At 40.9% G+C, this 21608-nt stretch overlaps 2 protein-coding genes across 4 annotated transcripts in view; one reads left to right on the plus strand and one right to left on the minus strand.

Moving 5' to 3' along the window:
- The window catches only part of CPSF2 (cleavage and polyadenylation specific factor 2), a 114498-nt gene extending 112050 nt beyond the window's left edge, over nt 1-2448 (minus strand). For both annotated transcript variants that reach the window (XM_078660072.1, XM_078660073.1), the window contains exon 1: nt 2280-2448. The gene's annotated coding sequence lies outside the window, so the exon portion shown is untranslated. The remainder of the gene's footprint in view (nt 1-2279) is intronic.
- A 788-nt stretch (nt 2449-3236) lies between these two features.
- The window catches only part of NDUFB1 (NADH:ubiquinone oxidoreductase subunit B1), a 56538-nt gene continuing 38166 nt past the window's right edge, over nt 3237-21608 (plus strand). The window contains exons 1-2 of one of the 2 annotated variants that reach the window (XM_078662056.1): nt 3249-3383; nt 9349-9394. The gene's annotated coding sequence lies outside the window, so the exon portion shown is untranslated. Of the gene's footprint in view, nt 3384-9348; nt 9395-21608 lie in introns of both variants that reach the window. The other variant, XM_078662055.1, reaches the window with a different exon arrangement.

The raw sequence follows: 21608 nt of genomic DNA on the forward strand, positions 1-21608 counted from the left end.
TAAATCAGGGAGGTCACGACTATGCCTTTATCATGCTGCAAATCCCTGGTGAGGGCTAGTGCTTGTTAAATACTTGTGGATTTCCATAGTTATATTTGGGGCTAAATGATTTCTACTACATCAGCCTAAAGATTCCAAAACCGAAGCCATTGCGCAAGAGGATTATTGACCGGGAGCTTTCTTTCCTCGAGTTTACTCTAGGTCTAAAACCTCGTTTGAAATCTTGGCTCCAATTTTAATTAGATGCTGACCTGTACTTGTTGACCTTCACCTGAAGACTCCTGCAGAGGACCGTTCTCTACAAAGAAATATTACAAAGAGATGCTTTGGTTCCCTATCTTGTCATATTCCAGCTCAATAGATTATGATAGGTTCCGTGACCAAATGCTTAACAATGTGTATAAAGCTTAAAGCTATGCATTCTTTTCCTCAAGTGAAGAGAACTAACTACACTGCAACGGTCATGAAAGCACTTTACTGGCTGTAAACTAAAACAAATAATTATAAATTCTATGCATGATCCACAAAGCTTGCCATGACTATTAGACACAACCTTAGTATACTCCGATTCTACTATCCGACAAACTGACTAAGGTCATCATAGAAAAACATGCAGGCCCTCTGAGTACATTTTTGCAGCGGATTCCTCCAGTATCCAGTGCTCTACTGCCAGGGCCACAGGAACAATGCAATTGTGCGGCTGCTGCAATTTTTGCATAATTATAGATTTGCTGCATTTGCCACACAATCCATCATCTGGCTGCATAAGATGCAGATTTTAACAAACAAATTGTTTCTAGCTCAAAGGATTAAAAAGTTACTAAAAGAGCAGTGACGTGTCGCTGTGCGTGAAAGACCCTTAGCAAAGCTGGACTGGTCACCTTTCTATTCTTTGCTATATTTGGGTATTAAACTGGTACTAATGAAGTACAATCAAGTTTAAAAATGACGAAATAATGAAGGAATGCTATTACAAAATGTGTTGCATTATGTCGCATAATTTTCCTTTCCTTGCTGCATAATGTACTCCACGCTGCAGCATAACTTGGCCCTCTACTGACGCATAATGCCAGTGGCCCCGTTTACTGCTTAGAGTTTGCCTTTCGCCAGACTGCATGAAGTTTAGCAAGGTGTCAAAGACACCTGCAGAGTTGTGCAAATAACCAATAAATACATGACTTAAGAAAGCATTGATGCTTCTCCTCTAGCATGAGCTCACTGCAACAGGCACGCTTACAGGGATTCCCGTTAAGTATTCTCTATTTATAATCTTCTCCTTTCCTTGTCTCTGTAAGCCTACCGGTGCCCCTGCCCCTCAATGGCTCCCGGGTGCATATGGCCCTTGGTCTCGTTTGAGTCCACTTAGCTACGAAACCATGCAGAGTTCCAAAGCTCAAGGCTCCTAGGAAGGACACATTTCTAGGATTCTGTATTTGTGCCTTGGACTTGCAGTGTCTCATAGTCTAATGAACACATCCTTGAATAGATTTCATCAGCAGGACTCCAGACCCATACACTGTACATTGTGCTTAAGCACTCGATGCCTTCCATACTCCAAAGGAATTTCTGATTTCTTAGAATCCCTACAGGGCACAATTTCTTCAGGGCCTTGATGAAGACAGCTTGCTCCAATGGACCCCAGAAAGTTACCCTTTGTTTCTGGTTATTATAGGTTCACTTGGTACCTCTGGTCTCCGTAGATCTTACATAAGTCCTGAAGCGCCACTACTCTTTGCTAAGGCACTTGACGCAGCACTGTCTTGGTCACTGCGGTGTTTTCCTGACTACGACCCCTCCTCCCCACACAATCTATCCTTTTTTGAAACATTTCTAATATATCATTTTACAATCGTAACCACTGCAGGGTCTCATTTCCACATATGCGCTTTGAGTCCCTGCAGAGACTAAAAGTCTCCCTATCAGTGTAAGCCTCCCATACTGATTGTCCCAGCATCACCCGGAGTGGGGTGGGTGGCTCTTGGATCATCCGTGGCATTTTAGAGTTGGGGCCATATTGCGTGGGCCTCTTGATTCCTTCCCTTTGCTCTTGCCAAGCATATATTCCCTCGACTCTTGCTCACTGCTGCACCAGCAAGGCTATGTCATTTAAAACGATGAGGAGTCGTCTTCGTCCCAGGTCCCTACAGGTATTACCCCTCTTGACATCAGCTGGTCCCACCTTCCCTCCTTAGCGCGTGAGGGGGGGGGGGGGGGCATCTCTTTTCCCGAGTGCCCGCTGGCATCGTACCCCTAACCACGGACTGCCACCTCGCACATACCTGCGCCCAGGGGGTTGCTAGGGGCCCTCCCCTTCCCATGAAGGTAGGGGGTCGCTGCTAGCACTCAGAGGGCGACGAGCTCATGGCTCTCACTCTCACTGGGCTTCACAATCGGCATACTGAAGCCCCATCAGCCTCCATCATGGATGAGGGCTAGAAGCGAAAGGCTACCGGAAGAGGCAGTCAATCCCACATACAAAAGAACTGAAATGATGGTACGCAGAGTCGCCATCTTTGAATATCTAGACCGTTTCTTTTTTTGAGAGGAGCGTCATTTGCAGAAGTTGGAAAAAGGAAAATTATGTAAACGTTTGACAAATTATCTATTGTAAATAATTGAAAGAAAATAGTCAGTGCATGAATAAGAATGAATTTCATTAGAGAATGACAGTAGAACTTAAATTGTTGGGCATTGAAATTGTAAATAATTAAGGTACACCCTGACACCGCTATTTATAAACCCTGTATTTAAATAGTAAGTTGGCTTCTGCAATGTTCACACAGTTAGTAATATTTGTGCGGACACCTGTAAATGTACATTATATCTTTTTAAAGTAAAAAAACTCACTTAAAAGATGGCCACTACATTCACCAGCCCAGCAGAAGCCATCTTACGTTTGGTCCGTGCACATAACCTAATGACAACCTGTAAAAGCAGACAGCAAGGTAGAGGCATATTGGACATGAATTGTTTAAGTGTACAGCGTGCGCAATACGTTGTTTATATGCTACATATAATATGTATGAAATGAATGCAACAGGACAAATCCATTTGTCAAAGTAAAACTCCTATTTAGCAGTCAAAATTTAGCTAAAAGGCGTTTTTACGTTCCAAAATTATAACATTTTAAAAACAATCAATATTTAACATTTCATAAAATATTCTCAAAAAGCTGGGTGCTCAAATTAACGCACTCTTTCGATTTTGACTAGAATTGCATCACCAAAACAGCAGGTTTCTCGCGTTAAGATGGCTGCTGCTTTGCTAGTTCCAATCGCCTACTCGTCTCAAGCCTTTACTCGAGCCCCCTGCGCGGAACGGTTTGCGCCTGTGTCCTTTCGCATTTGTCCTAGCTGTGGGTCTCCTGTCACTGCTGGAAGGAGGTAAGGTTATTGCATTGAACGTATCTTATTTAAAGTTTCATCACTTAAGACCGAAATAAGCTGTGTCCACTTGCTCGGTCTAACAAGTCGGAAGGTGTTCGGAGTCTGTTATATGAGTACTCTGTTTGTAACTTCAATACCGGCATGGTTCTATCGTAATTTCTACGGTATGCGTTAGTAACATAATATGTTGTATTTCTATGAATTCTAGTACTTGTTTATATGTTAGCGGAGAGATCGAGAGAGGAGGCTGGATCTAAGTTGTACCTGCGTATGTATATGCGTCGAAACTATTGCTTGTGGTTCCACTGGCTGTTTTCTCAGGCTGGCAGGTACGCTGCTGCACTCTTTATTAGGCAAAAAAAATAGGTAGAGAGTTTTAAGATACGACGCCTTGGTGTACCACAAGGCGGACCGCTATGAGGACTTTGAAATCCGATGCAACCCTTCCTACCATCTCTTCAAAAAAAAAACTTAAAATATTGCTTCTCAACAAATACTGGGGTATCTAATGTCACGGACCATTTACATGCCCACTGTATCGTAATACTTGTAGTTTGACACCATCCCTGATAACTCCTCTCTCTCATACTATGCTCTCCCCTCCCTCCTCCGCTATACCCTTGCCCTCTCTATCTCTCCCTCACTTCACTTCCATCTCTCCCCTCCCTTCTTTATTTTTATACTTTTCAATTTATATGTCCATACTCCTCTGATGCACTTGACTTGTTTGATCTCACTGTTCAATGTTTGCTTTTACCTTCCTTGTAAAGCGCTCTGATACTCTCGGGTCCAGCAGCGCTATATAAAACCTTTGAAATAAATAAGCCAGAAAATCGATTTTTCATGTTGAAACTATTTCAGTCAAACGGGAGCACCAGGTGTGGGTGGGTTCACAAAGTGAAGACTTATTATACTCCATCATAACGGGATCGGCAAACCAACCCCCTCACCACCCCCACCCCCTATCCCCCCTGGGCGGAGAAACAATGGCAGCAAATTTTGCACCAGTGACTTTGCCCATTCCATTTAGATCCCCCCACCTGCGTGCAACTGTCTCAGATTCTGGAAGTGCCCTCTAGTCGCACATTTGTCTAAATGTACGAGTAGACAGTAACTTAAAAAGCTCCGTAGCACCCCCCTCTCCAACCCACACTTTAACCAATTATGTTTCAGCAACTCCCCCCCCCCCCTCCCCTCAAAAAAGACTAAAATACGACCATCTGGTTTATGGATTACATCCTTCACTTCCTTTTGAATGGAGATTTATGCTGGGAGCACTCCAGGGCCAGTAAATGTCTTCCAAGCATAGTCAAGCACTCATTTACATTCTTACCACTAGCCGTGGGCAAGATCATACAATGGTTCACACTTGTCTTAATCAGTCAAAATGGTCTTTTCCCAGTGGGATGGTGAATATCCACACAACATGTTGTGATCCACTTTGACATTTATTATTAAGATCCACCTTAACCCGAGTGGTCGTTCTGTATAGGAAACTTTTGGGGTCTGCTTAGCCAAACAATGAATGCAGATGTACCAGCCGACTGAGGCCACTAAACTCTGCACAAACATATCACTTACCAATAGCATAGACCACCTCAACATCGTCCTAAGTTTGTTGTCCAATACGAACGTCAAATGCAACCCCACAAAATAGAACTAACTTTTTTCTTAAACAACTCAACAGTTCCACTCATCCAGTATCGACCAGAAAGGGTTCTTTTCACAATTCATGCTTGAGCAAGATCATGGCACTTCTATTTCAGCAGACACAATTCATGCTTGAGCAAGATCATGGCACTTCTATTTCAGCAGACACCTATCATTTAAGATGCACACTGTAAAGAAAGGTTAGACAGTTTAGTTGCAACCATATACAAAGTCATTCATCATTAAGAACATAACTTCCAAGCTCCCATTCAAGTCCTCCTACACCCCACCCTCCCTAAGTTGTACCAGGGACTTAGTGACTGTATTCTGCACATCACTCTAACCATCAACAAAGCTCCATGCTCTAGCAAGATTTCGCAATAGGGTTTGTAAGTTTGACTTTACCATCTAACCCTGATCATTTTACTCGGTCTGCTGCTATAAGCCAAAATCCATTACCTGCCCTGTCACATATAATGCTGTCAGATCTCTGTGTTAAAGAGGATTCTGATTTATTACAATTTGTAACTTTTTTGTTCTGATCATTTTTCCTCTAAAACGAAAACCACGTTTTAGTGACCGGTCCAATGGCTTTAGGTCAAAATGGATAGTTTGGATATTTATTAAGGGACTGGGGTTTGGATTGTGATAGATGATTCTGTATTTCTTTTCATATTTGATTTGAGCTGTGAAATGATGTATTATCCGACTTTAGAGAGCGGACCTATATTAATCTGTCCTTTGGTAAGGACTTTTATTTTACAGTGAAGCCTCAATTTCCTGCTGTGATTCGTTGAGCCTTGTGCTAAACCCCTACACTGATTGACCATGTATTTGGCTATTTTTTTCCCTTCTGTAATTTACTTTCATTATTTAATAAACCATTATGGCTTTGATCTTAAAGAAGGCTTCAGGTCTCTTCTTGTTTCGAGACTTATTTCATTGACTATGCTGCTTTATTTGCTGTTAGTTTGCTATCTGCAGAGGTTCATTGCCTCTCATGATTTGAGGTTAACACTGTCTCCGATCTTGTGCAGAGGCTATATCTTAGATTATCAGATAACATAGTGTCAACATCTGTTTCTGCTGTTGGAAATATTTCAATACATACAACTACAACATAGTGCAAACAAGTATCGGCGTGAGGGAACGGTGGTCCTTTAATGCTCCTCAATGGAAACTAGAGTTATGGCCACTGACCAGTAAAGGCGGGTTCAATGATATATAAACCCCCCATTGATGATGTACCAGTTTCATTAGGTACAATAAAGCAAAAGTGAGGACGAGAAATGGGTCAACTGGAAGAATCTGAGTAAGCGGAAGATATCTACCCTAGACAGGTGGCGTTACACGCTGGATTCAAGCTGGTTACGATTAAAATACTAGGGCTTGTTAAAAAGAGTGCAAATGAAAGCATTTTAAAGATCGCTTACTGAATTGGGTCTTAGGGAAAGTGGGTGGGTAGGAACATTCTAGCATGCCACCTTGATCCAGCCCGGAGTCCAAGAGTTTTGGAGGCAAAAAGAAGATAAACTTAGAGTGTTGCTGGACTTTAAGTGTAACCTTGCCCATCGGCCAATGATACTGGGAATAGAAGAGAAATGTATTCCCTCTAACCATGGGAACAATCTTGTGGAATATAGAACTCGTGATGGCGAAGCAGGACTATGCAAGATTATGGAGCTGGGATGTAAAACCTGCATTTTCTAATTTGGTTTTTATTATGGATTGGTGTATGAGAGGTGAGAGACAAATAAGTATAAATTAAGTATAGGCTACCCTCGCAAAGTTGAAACAATATGGAATCCAATAAGAGAATATGTTGGTGTAACCTAATCGTAATTTGATGTCAAGTCTTCACATGTATAAATGAATATGTGACAACTTGATGAGTCTAAGATAACAAGTGTGGAATGTAAATATTGGATTGTGTGTTTCTGTTAAAAGAATGATTAAATGGAGCCTCTTGAACCGCTGTCGGTATGGAGTGAAAACCGTGCTCTCTGTGTTTAAGGCGGACACGTTGTGTGCATTTATTATTTTGGAAAAAAACAGTTACATCTAAAAAAAATCCAAAACAACAATTCACGTTTGCTCCCGAATTTAGCCCTTTTTAATTGTCCCATTTGTTTTGCTCCCCTTCTATCAAGATGCATATGTACTGCCCTGCATCAACACCTATTGCTACTATTAATGAGTATAATATAAACTTTATTGTAAATAAAAAAAAAAACTGGGACCCACCCTTCTAGATCGACTTATGAAAGGATCCCTCTAATATGACTTACTGCACTGTCCCCTGTCTCTCCCCAGCTTCAAATATTCCATGATCCACTAATAAACAGACACTATGTGCTCCACGCTCACCCTTCATATCTGATATAATTTCCCCTCTTTCATCAAATGCTACAGGCAAGCTCACCCTTTCCTCCTGACCCCGTCCACCATGCCTCTAGTGAAGACAATCTGTCTGTCTAGTTTCACATTGATTTGAGGTTCTGACCCTCCATTACCTTATTAATTGCTTCTGGCATCTACCAAACACCTCTAAAATGTGTTCTTGTCTCTCTTTCCACTTATCCCCTATCATTATGATTGTTCTTATGCATAATACATTTGACTTTACAACGGGCTTTCTCCTAGTTCTATGTGCCAAACCCACGTTGATAAAATCCCTAAGTTTATGAATACACTGTTTCACCATCTAATGCTGCAAGCCCACTACCTTTTGCTGCCATCAGGTTGTTGGATTTCAGTTTCCCACATATTCCTGTATAACTCCTAATGTCCCAACATTTGACTACTTAGGTTTGACCCTAAATGATAGAATGGGGTGGGGTGCACAAATGGCCAAGGCCAATTTAAAACTAATACAGACAACTGGGGGAATTTTAAGTCCCAAAAATTGTGCCTACAAAATTGTTAGTGCCCCACTGGAAATTTTTAAAGTTCAAGCAAGATCATCTTCCCTTTACGGGGCGGAACTTTGGGGGCATATTTCTTCCACCGACTTAACCACTACAGAAAATAACTTTATTAGGCAAATTTTAACTCTGCCTAGAAATACTCCGCTAGTCCCACTCAGGCTAGATTTGAATATTAGTCCCATTGCTGGCGCCATCGCCTTACGTCCTCTCCTCTATTGGAGGAGGCTGTGGAGCACCCCTGAACTGGAAAGCTACAAAAAGGAACTTAAGGTGGTGCTAGCCTCCCCAGGAGCAGGTAGAATTCCTTGGTTACGTTTTGTTAGACAGTCCCTTGTTCAAATAGGATTTGAAAACCTATGGACAAATCCTGAGGTAGCATCCTCAACTATTTCTAAGAAAACACTGTCCAATACTGTGAAGGACTTTAACCTCGGGAAGACATTTTGTTCAGTTTCACCAACGAGCCTGACTGGTGCCTTCCTGAATCATAAGTTTATTTACAGCTTTGAACAAGAAATAGACGTACTCCAACCCACTTTAGCAAAGAAGCTGTATCTACAGTTTAGATTTGGAACATTGCCCCTATACTCTGACTGACAGGTGGACGGGGGTCCTGTTCATCTATGCCCTGGCTGTAGAACTGAAAAGGAAACTATTCTCCATGTTACTCTTTTTTGACCAGCCTACTCACTGATACGGAGAAAGTGGATAATACAGCTATGTAATAACCTGGACTATCTAGCTTTTTTCAGGATTTTGAAGTCAGACACAAACCCAGTGATAGTGTTCGCCATAACTAAGTTTTTATTTTCTATGTGGTTTATTAGAAGGAAATTACTTACCTGAGGAGGACAGTAATGTACTCATTGTAGAGACACGAGGAGGACAGTAATGTACTCATTGTAGAGACTCGAGAATTAATCGGATCAACAACCGCTATCTTAAATGTAAATTTTTTTTTAAAACTAATTAAATTTTTAATAGTCTTAACATATTGTCTTCTCCCTTCTGAATTTTTTATGATGTATTTTAGTAATTATAATTACGAATGAATTGTTGAAAATTGACAAAGTATTTTTATGTTCTTTGATGGTTAAAAATAACCGAAATAAAGTTTATTGAAAGAATGAATGGATAACTCCTAATGCTGCCATTGTAATCCAATCCTAGCCCCGCCCTACCTTGCTAAGACTTTCACTTGCTATGACCCCTCACATCCTATTTTAATTTCAAACACTCTCACATAACCTAATTCAGGCCTCGATAAAGCATAAAAATGCTACTAGACCTGTAGGTCTAGTAACTTGAATAATCCGCTTGACCTAACTGTAATGTGTAAAGTGGTCTATAATTGTGTGATTCTAAGCAAATATTTTTTTTTATAGACCCGCCTTCTTCTTCAGTATCACGTTTCAGAGCACCTTCAAATATGTGAGTTAAGCTTTTCTGCTATATAAAAAACATATTTTGTTTGATAAGATAGGCTAAACATTTACTCTTTGTACAATAAGAATCTAGCCCATATACGGGGTACACATGATCCCTGACTTCCATCGTATTTCACTAATAGCATTGCCATTGGGGCAGGGGCGGGAGTGTTTTTCAGTCCATGTTTAGAATCTCACTTTTAATGAATATAGGACCATATGTAGAGAATTTAGGGATTGCGATTTTCTAATTTCGATTCTTTGCTGATCTCAATTAGGAAATCGCAATTCTAATGTACAAACAACTAGAAGTTTGAATTAACAATTCCTAATGGTGTTGCAATAGATCTAACTCATGAATAATAAAGAAGTAGGACGCAGATTGCGAATCATTAGGAGTTACAGCCATCACAGGGATGGTGCCAGCTGGGGTCAGCAGACAAACATTTCTGTGAGTACTTGTTAGGTTTCGCCTAGGCAGCGTATGTGTTGTCTCTTTGAAACATGCTGTATTTACTCTGTGGGCTTACAACCTGCTCATCGCTTGTAAGTTGGTAACTTTAAGTCTCCATCTCAAAAGCCTGCTTGTATGTGGTTAATCTAGTTTTTATGTTCCTAATTTTCGTGTTTTGTTGCTGCCCACAGAGCATGTCCTTCTTACTTGTGGTCTTTCACTTGACTGCATTTACGTTTGTGTGTGCTAATTGCATTTATTTCTTAAGTTAGCGTGTTAAGACTTTGAATCTTTCCTTTTTTTAATGTTATTTGTATTTTTTTTGCTTTATAAGCAAGATGCGGTCAGTCGATGGGAGCTCTTTTTTTAGTATTTTAATTACATTTTGATATTCTGTCATTCTGTAAAGGCTTTAGAGGCTTCCTGTTTTATTCTCTTTTTTTTTTTTTTTAGCAATGAGTCTCCCATAACCCCAGCGCTTGTTGGCTTGCGATCTACTCTTCCCTAGCCCTCCCTGCCTGCTCAGAGGAAGGGGTGTCTTAGAAGGTTAATTGTTAAACACTTGGCTACTTTCCCAGCCCTTCCAAGTCTCTGATCCGTCTGGAATCTCCAAATAGTCATAGAAAGCCACCAACTTTTGAGCATTCTCCATTCCTTTTCCAGGTCTATCCAGTCTACATATCTATTGCTAACAGCATTTAACTGCTTGTAAATTTAGAACTCCGCATCTCAGCTTCTTATCTTTCTGAGGTCAATAAAACAACTCATTGGGACTGGATAATGATGTCGTTTGTCCAGCACTTAAAAGCTGTAAGCTAGTACTTTTTATATGTATAAGGTTGCATTATTTAAATAAGTTATTGCATGTTCCACCAGCTATTCCTCTTCCATTACATCATACTACACCACCCTTCTTCCATACACCACTCCCTTCTTCTCCACCAGTTGCCTTTAGCTGAGAAAAAAAAATCATTTGTTTTCACCCCTCCTGTGCCTCCTTTCAGTTAACTTTTTTATGCTGTGTGATTAGTGGCGACAATCTCTTGTGACAGAAAGACAAATGAAATATTGTGCTAGAGGAGGGAGTGACTGGGGAACTGAAGGGAGGAGGGGTTGAGGGCTGTGCATGAAACGTGAGCCCAGTGCAGGCTAGGCTGCTGGGGCCAGAGAAAGAAAGTTTTGTGCTTTTTTAAGCATTATTTGTGGAGCAGTCATGCTGGGGAGTAGATGTGATGTTTGACTCGCTCTTTCTACGTACTCTTATACTACTTATTCTTCATCCCTGTTCCCATCCTATGCTCCCTCCTTCCATCCTTCCCCACAGCTCCCTCATTTTACGTAAGAAAAAAAACCAATTGCGATATTGCACAGGCAATGCTGACCTCATCATATCTTTTATTTTTTTACTCATGCTCTCCACCCCACCAGCCCTCCCTTTCACTAGCCCTAACCGCCCTCCCATTTACCACCCTAACCCGACTTACAAAGTCAATTGCTCTCTGACAGGTGAGACATATTGCATGCTCTCTGAAACATGGCCAGCAACATCTTGCCGGTGGACCAAGAAGATTTTAGGGCTTCTCTGGCTCAAAGAATTCACGAGGGTGTAATGTGGCTAAATATGTTATTTATGTAGGCTTTTATTCTACAGATTGCCTGTAATTGCGGTTGACACTAGCGTTATGCTCCACGACCATGCATGGATGCGTCCCTCTGGAATTTCTCGAATATTACATGCCTTTCTAAAGGAAATGCCCTTTGATGGCTTGTCTCTTTTTGGTGAAAACGCCGATTCTGTCTTGGAGCGTTATACAGACAGCAGAGCCATGATACACTCCCTGGGTGTTTGGGCCCCTGACAAGCAGTTTTCCACATCAGTTCAGAAGATTGAGAGGTGACTCCAGGGGGCTGTACTATAGGCAGCCACAGTCACACCAACCGCTGCACCAGTCACCCAAGTCCTTTCACAGTCTTGGACATGGTTCTGGCAGGCAGCTAGAAGACCAGAGAGTGGCACCAGTGGCAGGGCACACTCCTCCAGTGGGGGGCAGAATTCAGTAGTTCCTCCAAGGTTGGCGATCCATAACATTCAATAGATGGGTCATACAAATCATTTATCATGTCTATACTATAGACAGTCTGTCTGGCTGGCTAACTGCTATAGAACTCCGTTTAAACTCATTTATTCTGTTCAAGGCCATTCATGGCTTTGGCCTTCCTTGACTCCCAGGTGGCTGAGATAATATTAAGTCTTCTCCCATGCACTCCTTTCAATATACCTATTTCAATTTTTAAATTCACCATTGTCTAATCTCACTTGTAGTCATTCCATGCACTGGGCCAACATCACACCGTCTGCTCATGACTACATTTTCCACTTTTGTTACTTACCTTTTATATTCCGGGAGGCCCCACAGTACTTGTAGTATCACTTCTGGGAGAGTCCTGTCACAATAACATTTGCGTTGCACGACCCTCTCTTTATAGCACTTGCTTCTTGCAATTTTCACTTCTGATCTAAGACAGAGCTAAAAGAATATCTGACGCTAACTTCGTTCTATGTGTTTTTAGAATATTCAACCAAACCGCTGTGCTTTCAGCCATTCTGGCTAATACCATTGAGCTTTCTTTAACTTTTCGTGTCCTGATTTATTCTTCAGCATCTGACAGAAAATGTACTTGACAATCCAACTGTTTGTACCCAAATTCACTTCCTCATTGGTGCAAAATAGAAATGTTCCCTAATTTCCATACAGGGCAAATTTTCTTTGGTGAATAAAGTAACCTCTATATTATCATATATTATTTTGTCTTTAACGCTCTGCTTGTGACTTCCCTGTACAGCTTTCCTTTGCCCGTACAGTTTTTTTTAACTTTAGTGTTTTTATTCTCCTCTTTGTTATTACAGCACGTTGTTTGTATTCGAAGGATTATATCCCAGCATTGGTTTGTCACTCATTGATGTACTTGTAAACCTGACTTTATGTAAAAAAATTTAAATGGGCACTCAAAGATTATAACTTTAAGGGCAACTTAATTTCTAATTCAGAGTAAGGAATCTTACAGGGTGGCTCCGAGTTCCCTACCATCCTGCCTCTTTCAAGCCCACTTTTGGGCCAGGTTTATCTTGCTGTCCAAGATATAAAACCTCCACAATTGGGTCTGTTTTTGTCGGGTCCTTGGCAGAGAATAAAAACTGTGCAGACACATGTGCCACTGGCCCCTAGTGTCCCGGGGCCTAGAGTCTATGGCATGCTCATTGGAGTCGAGTTACATCTTCTGCACACTTGATGCACTAAGTGATAGAGTGGTCAAGCATTTAAGGTCGGAATGATGGTTTGGAACATAGGTAGGTACATTATCACTCAAAATTATTTTTTCCAATCAATGTTACCATCTTCATTTAAAACAGAAGATGTAAAACTCTAAAAGTAAATATTACAATAGGCAAAATAAACCAGGTGACGCAAAACAATTTTATATTGTTTACATGGAAACACTAGTATTGAAGTCTATTGGCGACGTTATCTTAGAGTATGGAAATTGCAAGTTCTTGCAAATCTCTCGAAATCCTCAAGTCTTGGTGCCTTTGCTATGAACTCTGTTAACTCAGTGAGTCTAGGTGCCAGTCAGAATGTTTCAACGTGTCCTCTGTACTATAATATTACTACCTTGTCTCTGTTTCTCAGCAGTGAAAGGAGCAATCAATTATTGCTGATTGTGTTTGAGCCTAGGATGGTGAAGTTTTACCCAAAAGTGAACCTGGATTTCCAACTCCACAAACTAGAGTCTTGGTGGTAAGAAGCACTGGTCCCAAGTGAATGCTCTCTGTTTCCAGTTAATGAGGTCACTGAGGATAGGAGCACAGGCAACTTAGATAGTTAATAAGGGATGGAGGAAGCAGTTGTAGCTACAAATGGTTCCCAACTGAATTGTTCTTGGGAACCACTGTTTTAGGGAATTAGAAAAACCTTCCACTGAGGATTCCCTAGGGCACCTCAGATTAGGAACCAGTAGCTCCTAAACAACTGCCACATTCAAAATTTTACCGTAGTGGTGCGACCCATTGGACTCACTGCCTCCCAGTCGGAGAGCCCTAGCTCAGGGCTCTCTTTACTTATATATGTAAATTCTCTTTATGAGGCGAAGTGTACAAAACAAATGCAGTCTCTTACCGGGGGATGACCATACACAACCCACTGTTCACAACATGACCCTCCAGTAAATATACAAACCAAAGACAAATCAGGCATATCACTATCCAGCAGAGACAAACTGCACCAGTGCATTTACCACAGGCCCTCAACATACACAGTTACATAGATGTCTTTTTTTTAATACATATATAGAACCCATTATTTTAACATTTCGGCACCCTTTACATCTGCCAAAAATCTTCTGTCTGGATTAAATTGAGGTAAAGTCAAAATCCTTCTCCTTAGGGACGATTCATAGTTTAATCAGATAAAGCAAGTGTCACAGCGATCTCTAGGTCATCCAGTTCTGTTGTAAGTACCAGAAGAACCATTTTCTTGCTCTCATTCTCTTTATTCCTATCATGGCCATGAACAACCAACATGCGCAGTCCATGATACCTACAGCCATCATGACGCTCTACCTCTAGTCTGAACCCTAGTCACTGATGAGGCCCTACAAGCCTGTAATTAGTCAGGTTTTGCTTGTTTTCCTGTCAATGTGGGACATAGCCTGGGAGTTGAGGTTGGACCTTCACTATTGGAGAAGAACAAATTCTAATTTGCATGTGGCAGATGCCAGTCTGTAGTGGCCTTTGGGCAAAACAAAATATGGGTTGGATTGCCAACAGAGCAGTTTCCAATCTGCTGAGGTTCTGCAAGCATTCCACCAATCATTTTCTGTTATAAATTTGAATAATTCATACACCGAGATTTAAATATTGTTTATCGTCCCTCTGCTGATTAGATTGTTTTGAAGATGCATGTTCCTTTAAGGTCAAGTGGTGTATATATAGTCATACTTAGTTTATTCAACTGAGTTAAGGCCTGAATTATTGGTAACCTTTATTCTTGATTGTAATAGCATTCCTGTGTCAATAGTTAAGGCAATGTTGCTACTCTGAAGCATCCTTCTCGAAAACAAATGAAATGTGTGCATCAGCCACAGAATGTTGTTGAATGACAAATTCTTTTACAGATGATGTGCATGATATGTGGTGGTATTTGTATAGCCAAACCGTGTTAAAATGCATTGAAACATTGAACTAGGTCAAAGGCAAAGAGGCAATCCATGAGTTACTGGAGGGGAAACTGTGTTGTGAGAGTGGAGGTGCACTCTTTCTTTGTTATGTAATGATCTTCTAAATGCTTTTTAAAGATCTCATTTTCTGTAGATTGAGAAAGGTGTACATCTGTACATCCCGCAAGGATTTTGTAAACTCATTGAAACTATGTTTCATGTCAACCAGGGGTAAAATATGAGGTCTCGAACCACCTGGACAACCAGAATTGACATAATCACCTTCACCTGCAGTTGAAGGCCTCTGAGCTTAACTGGATGTGTCCTCTGACAATGATACTGTCGATGAAAAAGAACATCTTCCAATGACATGCAAAGAAAGAAAATGGATAATTATTATACCGAATCTGAAGTATAACCCCTTTTACATATAGGCACACAAATAAAACTGTCATATAGGCTTACTATTTGGTTTTATCTGAATCGCTGGTGCACACTGAACGTAAGTTGTACACCCAATGTGGGTTGCACCACCAAAGATCACAATGCAAGTATCACAATAAAGAATATCCAAGAATTGTTGTGTCTTGTTTAGTTTCTTCTTTATTCAGTTTCCTTTTAATCAGCCAACGCGTTTCGTTCAAAGAACTTCATCAGGGCTGTAAAAATATTTAAAACCATTACATATAATACTATCCAAACCTAAAAACTACAATTTTTCAGTCATGCTATTTACAATCATTTGACAGAAATACATACTTCTTCAAGATGGATCTCCAATCCTATGTACCTTTTTATACATATTTACAGGTTATATAGATATATATACAATCATCCATATATACATTTATCCTCATAGCTGCCACATGTATAAGCAAGCCTTTATATAGAAATTGGCGGAGGAGCCCAATTCCCAAGTTCATTGTTCTCATTTGATAGGACAACCTTCATGGGCTTACAGTCCCCCACCGCCGGTATTCTTTATGGCAATGGTTTCCATAATATTTAGACAAAACTAGGCATACTTTTTGTGTCCCAATTACTCAGAATATTATCAAATAGACTCTAATGCATACCAGTGCAATTAGTAATGGCAATTGTACAAAAAGCGGAATTATCACGGAGGTGTGCCAAGACACTTAAAAATAGTAGTGCAGAAATTGAACGCAAAACTGTAGCTAAAGTTATGGTGAACAAACCCAATGCAAAAGTGTTCAAATCCAGTAAAAAAAAAAACAAGCTAAAGAGGTCAGCAAAAAGGTTCAGAGTAAAGATGTTCAATGCAAAAGGTGTGATAGTAAAAATCATCTAGCTTATAGTAAGAACTGTCCTGCAGTAAAACAAAGATGTAGGTCTTGTGGCAAATTAGGAATTTTCGCTCGAGTATGCCAAATTATGTTAGGTAAGAATGAAAGGGTTAAGAGTATTGCTGAAGGGGACACAAATAGTTCAAATGAAGAAGAGGAAAGTGATAACGATTACTCTGAAATATGGATTGTGAAAGAACAAGTAGTGTTAAACATTGTCTACATGAATGAAAAAAATATATGCTAATATGTTTCATGAACATTTTCAGCGTGGGGATTCCCATAGCACATGATTTTGGATCTCTGTTCACCATTGAAAATGGAAGTGTATAGAAAGAAAAATTTGAGGAAAGATTAGGATCTAATCTAAGTGAGGCAGACATTGAGCCCAAAAGTTATACAGGAGAAACAATTGACATGCTTGTGTACAGGAAACTAGTATTTGGATTTAAGAACAGGAAGTTCCTAGGCAAATTATGTATTGCAAAAAAAAGACCTCCTGTGTTAGGATCAAAGGAGTTTGAACATTGTGCTAGACCCTAACAGCGACTAAAAAGTTTTGATTCTTGATGATGGAGATGTCAATCAATCAATTAGGGTTTTGTGAAGCGCAGCTACTCACCGGAAGGGTCTCAAGGCGCAGAGGAGGAAGTGGGACGAGCAGCTCCTGGATGTTCACGGTGATTCGTTGAAGAGCCAGGTCTTGACGTCCTTCAAGAACTTTGAGAGTGTTGGTGTCTGTCAGAGGTGAAGAGGGAGGGTGTTCCATGCCTTCGCCGAGAGGAGGGAGAAGGAGCGTCCTCCTGTTCTGGTCTTCTTGATGCATGGTACCGTTGCAAGAGAGAGCTGGGCTGAGCGGAGGGATCTTTGTGGTGCCTGGAACGAGAGGCAGTGGTTCATGTAGGCGGGTCCGGTGTTGTGGAGGACTTTGTCGGCGTGGGTGAGAAGCTTGAAGGTGATTCTCTTCTCGACGGGGAGCCAGTGTAGTGTCCGTAGGTGTTGGCTGATGTGGCAGTTGCGCAGTAGGTTGAGGACTAGTCTGACGGCGGCGTTCTGGAGTTTGTGCTCTTGTTGATCCCGGCGTAGAGTGTAGTTGGTAAAAGAATGCGTGACAAGTTCTCTAAGGTATTCGGGGTGTTGGTGGGGAGGATTGGAAAACTATATGTTTTTCAACATAAAATAGTACTAAACGAGGTTGCTATATCCAAGGTGCATAAGTTGAGGAATGTACCCATGTTAGTGAGAGAGAGGAGGTGTAGACTGAATTGTAATGATTGGTTAATGATGGTATTGTAAAACCCATTGAATCATCTGAGTGGTTGGCTCCATTGGTAGTGGCAAGAAAAGCCAATTAGAAAATCAGGTTATGTGTTGTCCTGCAACCTTAATGGAAACATTTTAAAGATCATTTTCTCTTACCAAGGATTAATGAAATGTTGACTGAAACCAGGAGTTTGCAGTTCTTCTCGATAGTGGACTTATCGGCTACATACCATAAAATTCAACCTCGTGAAGATAGTAAGAAGTATACCACATTTATTTCAAATATATAGGGTGTTATCGATTGAAGAGGATACCATTTGGCTTAGCCTCCGCACCTGTGAAATTTCAGTGCCTCATGTTTAACAGATTTGGTAACATTGAAAATGTTTTGGTATTTCAAAATGACATCATGATAATTGGGAAGAACACAAATGATCATGACCACAAACTAAGACCGGTTTTGAGCTTGTTGGACAGATACGGCTTGACTGTGAAGGATTTGAAATGCAAGTTCTCCAGGAGACATGTTACATACTTGGGGCACGAGATCAGTGCAATAGGCATTCAACCTAAAGCCAAGTTGTTTGAAGCTATCAGAGAGGCTCCTTGTCCTAAGAACAAAGAGGAAGTTAAGTAATTTCTAGGAGTTGATTTTAACCAAAATATATTAAAAAAACGTTCTATGAGTACATTTCACATCAGACAGTATTAAGAATGCAATTAGAGCAGCTCCTGCACTGCACTGTTTTGACCCGGAGTATGAGTTTAATGACCGCGGATGCCTGTAGTAAAGGTATTGGGGGTGTTTTGTCGCTTTATAATAAGGAAGGTGAGGAAGTGATCATAGCGTACGTTTCAAGATCATTATCAGCAGCTGAGTAGAAGTATGCAGCAATTGAAAGGGAAGCATTAGCATTCGTTTGAGCGCTTGAACATTTCCGTTCATTTATCTGGGGGAAGGAGATTACTGTTAAGTGTGACCACAAGCCACTAATAAAAGTATGAACGAACGTTGGGATAAACAATGTCTCATCTAGACTAGTCTGAATTTCGATGAGGGTGCTAGACGTCATCTATAAAATATTTATTTATTTGAGAGTTTTATATAGCGCTAGCTAGACCCGAAGGTATTTTAGCGCTTTACAACAGTAAATGTTCAGAACATAGATAAGTATAAACATAGCAGCTAAGTCACATCAGATCAAATCAATTAATCTGGGACATTACATGTGCAAATAACAGAAGCGTACATATTCCTACAATTCAGGTTGATGTTTATTTATTGCATTGCATCCTTGAATTTTTAGTATTAGCCAGACAAACAGAAATAATATTTCAGCAAAGTGTGTTTAGTTTGTTTATGTACACTTTCACAGTTACTTTATTATCCTTCTTGCGTTCTCGGAGGAAGATTCCTTCCCCCCCCCCCCAACTCCCTTACGATGGTCTGGCTCTATCGCTATGCTTGCTCCCTGCTGCACACTGTGAACTTTTACTCCCCACCACTTTCAAATGTCACCAGTCACAACTGCAATGAAGTTAATCATGATGACCTGCTAATACAGGTTTGCTGTGCTTGAGAGCATGCTTATAGGCAGTTTAAAGAAAAATAAAGGAGAATTTAAAGGATACGAGAATGAGGAAACCTACTACTATGGGACCGGTTTGCTGTGGTTGAAACCTTTTACTTAGGCATATCGGGACAAAAGTAAAAAAAACAAAAAATGCTATTCCGCTTATTTAAAGTCTTAAGGATTACATTGCTTAAATCATTTGACATAGTTTAAAATGGTGCGCTTCAGTCTTAAATGAGAATACCTTTTTCACAGCTAGAGGAATTTTGAGTCCGGAGGGAGGAGGGTGAAGACCCTGCTGTACGGCAGAGGTAAGAGCAGAATAGAATAATGCATATTGCTAAAGTGCCCCTTAGTCACTCAGTTCCAGGGCACTTTTCTGTATGTGCCATCTGCTTCTCTTCCTGGTCCGCACTCTTCTTGTTCCGGGGCAGTTTCACAGACCTGTTCTACATTGTCCTCTTCAAGCTATGTTTTTTGCAGGTCCAGACCATCACCTTTCTTCACGATTGCATTGTGTGCTTCACTAAACAGAACCAGTTGGTTTCACCATCCCCACACTTTATGATGGGCCCACAGCGTTGCTCTTAGGAATGGTCCGGTCTGTCCTCTCCTTGTCTGATATGTTTTGCAGCTCCTCTGGTGACAGATGCTCATCAACTTCTTGTACCTCTGTCTCCGGCGTTGGGGGTGCATCTCTGCATCTTGTTTTATAAATCTATTCAGGGTGTCCTTTGACCGTCTTCGGTCCAGTCCAGCTAGAACTAAGAGAAACATCTTTTATATTTCTCACCATGACCATGTCTCCATAGTAGCTTTAGTTGGCTTCGCCCTTATGGCATGCAGTACTAAAGGCAGAGCATCTGGCCATTTCAGTCCCATTGCATCAGTTGTCTAATCTATATTTTATTTTGAAGTTCATCCTCTGCCACTGGCATTAATTTTGGGTGGTGGTATACATTATATATACCATGGGGAAAAAGCAGTGGCTGATTTTTTTTGTCATGTATGCCAGTATGGATCACAGAAAATCAAGATGACTTATTAGAAGAAATTAAGGTTACCCTAGTTTGGGAGGATGGAGTGCAAATCTTCAAGAAAGAGGAGTGGAAGGATAAATGTGATAAGAATATGTTAGGAGTGGAAAGCCTGCAAAAAATGAATTCGAAGAGTTTTAGCCGTATTGGGAAGTAAGGAATGAGTTAACTTGCAACAAATTGCCTGTGATGAGAGCAGGATCATTTCTGTGTGTCACAAGGGACATTTAGGAATTGTGAAAACCATGGCCACTGCTAAGGTGGCCAAGAATAGATATTGAAATAGAGAGAGAAGTTAGAAAGTGCGTTGTGTGCTTGTCTGCTGATAAAACCGTTACGACTTTGAGACCTCCTATGGGTGATTCTATGTGTCCGGATTCTCCATGGGAGTGTGTGGATGTGGACATTACAGGACCAGTGAGAAGTTCTGGAAAGTACATAATAATTCCCATGGCCATATTTTCTAAATAGCCCTATTTAAAAATCATCAAGAAATTGGACACATACACCGTGCAAAAGTTCTTTGATGAAGTGTTTCTGAATGAACTCTAAAATTAAGAGAGTTACCCACTTTACTCAAAAGGGACAGGGTAGATCAAACAATCTAAAAAACAAATTCCCTTTTGTGCTGTTGCCACTACCGTAAAGTATAATAATTATGCACTAAAAGGGTATAAATATTAAAGTGCAGTAATCAGTTATTTCATTCCTGTAAGTCTCCTGATACCACAATTGAATTTGTTTTTAACCTTCACTGTTTTTAAAAAATCACTCCATTACCTGCACTGCGCACTTCACAATCTGGCTATAGCGTCTTCCCCCACGGATTCTTCTGTTTGTGTGGAGGGAAATACGACGCGAAACCGGAAGTGCGTGCTGACTCCATTCCATGTATTGCGGGTAGCAGTCTAGCTGCTGATACTGCATAAATGAGGACGCTGGCCCCGACGCGCAGCGGGTGTGCCGCTGGCGCGCCAAATGCAAGCCCGGGCCTAGGGCCAAAAACCCTGGCCGTCCGTCCAGAGCCTGCCCAGAGCGCCTCTCTACTCTGGGACTTAGCACCATGGCACAACCTGCTAGACTCAAATATACCTCAGAACAACTAACGGCTTTTCGTACACCCTTGAGTCCAAATTGTAACAGAGCACATTCTACAGAAAACTACAAAGTGTGTGCCAGCTGTGGTTTCCATTTTCTCCCCAATCCTGAATTTACGAAAAGCTAACACCCAGCTCCAACACATCACCTTCTTAAGATAAACATTTCTCCTTTATCAGTATAAACTGCCGTTCCTTACCCAAACACAAATCAGACATCTTTGCTTTATTATCAAATGACCAACCTGATGCGATTTTCCTCACTGAGACCT

The sequence above is a fragment of the Lissotriton helveticus genome, chromosome 9 (genome assembly GCF_964261635.1).
Source record: "Lissotriton helveticus chromosome 9, aLisHel1.1, whole genome shotgun sequence".
In the NCBI taxonomy this organism is placed as follows: domain Eukaryota; kingdom Metazoa; phylum Chordata; class Amphibia; order Caudata; family Salamandridae; genus Lissotriton; species Lissotriton helveticus.